This window comes from Trachymyrmex cornetzi, unplaced genomic scaffold, assembly GCF_001594075.2.
Source record: "Trachymyrmex cornetzi isolate Tcor2-1 unplaced genomic scaffold, Tcor1.1 scaffold768, whole genome shotgun sequence".
Lineage (NCBI taxonomy): Eukaryota > Metazoa > Arthropoda > Insecta > Hymenoptera > Formicidae > Trachymyrmex > Trachymyrmex cornetzi.
In genome coordinates, this window is record NW_017300101.1 from 3,035 (window position 1) to 4,442 (window position 1,408).

A 1,408-nucleotide genomic window follows, 5' to 3' on the forward strand; every position below is an offset into this window, starting at 1 on the left:
TTTACGTATCTCGCTTAATTAACACTTAATTAGTTTTAAATTTCATTTGCATTATAATATCCTAAACCATGACGTCCTATAATTTTATAGAATTAAATCAATTTTTTAGAAAAAACATTTATAGAATACAATAAAATTTCAATGCGAACAGAATGTAGAATATGTGAGAGAGTAGACAATTATGAATTCTAAATTTTCAGACTGCGCATTCCACTTTTCTTCTTGTTTTTAAAATCACAGAATTTGTCCTAATAATTGCAAAAACTGTCGGAATCTTCATGACATAATCATGGTGTTCGTCAGACGCAATTGCAAAAAGTTAACTCCGTGGATACATCAAAACGTCGTAAATCCACGATTCTGATAGCAGTTATGAGCGACGGAAGCCAGAACCTCCGTCATCGCCTTGCCGGTCTCCTGTATCATGCTCTTCAGGTAACCCGTGTCTTTTTGCAGCAGCATGTGAGGATGATCCAATTCCTGCGTACGATATATAAAAGTTCGCAGTTTAAGAGATAGTTTAAATCGAGACTATTATAAATAAAAAAGAAATGAAGCATTTTCTTAACGTAATCAGTATTAGTTATATAGTCAAAGATTTTGTAATTCTGTATCAACTAAGTGGTTTACTCAACAAAAACTCTAATGAAACAATGCAAAAATGATCATAGGTTAAATTCGCAGGATTCCTACAATAAAATATTTATATAAATCCAGTTATAATTTATGTTGCTTTAAAAGATTGTAAATAAATTTCATAATCTGGAAAGAGAAGTACAAAATGTCACAAGAATAAACGATAAATTCATAGTTACATTGATTTTTCACAATCACAGAAAGGAAAGATTTTGTGACCTTAAATTCATTCGATGGGTTGCTCTAATTATAAAATTCTTAAAAAGACAAAAATTCTTAAAAATTGACTCACCACCACGTTTCCGGCGTCCATCACCAAGATACGATCACTGTCCATAACGGTGTTGAGTCGATGAGCAATTGTTAGCACTGTACACTTCTCGAATTTTTTCCTGATAGTTGTCTGGATGAGTTCGTCTGTTCGCGGGTCCACATTCGCGGTCGCCTCGTCCAGCACGAGTATTGGATTGTTCCTCACAATAGCTCGTGCCAAGCAGACCAATTGCCGTTGGCCGACGCTGAGATTGGAGCCGCCCTCATTGATGTGGGCTTCCAAGCCCATCTCCTTCAACTCAACCTCCTCAAGAGCCCTCCATAGTGGTTCGTCCATATACGAGTCGAACGGATCGAGGTTCCGTCTTAGGCTGCCAGAGAACAAGAACGGTTCTTGAGGGATAATACTGATCTTGGATCGCAAATCGTGCAAGCCTATCTGGCTTGTGTTGACTTCATCGATCTCAATCAGACCGTCCATGTCGGACAGGCGGAAGAG

At 37.5% G+C, this 1,408-nt stretch overlaps 1 pseudogene; it reads right to left on the reverse strand.

Annotated features, from left to right (window-relative positions):
• Positions 1-336: 336 nt before the first annotated feature.
• Positions 337-1,396, reverse strand: LOC108768211 (multidrug resistance-associated protein 4 pseudogene; annotated as a pseudogene).
• Positions 1,397-1,408: the final 12 nt, after the last annotated feature.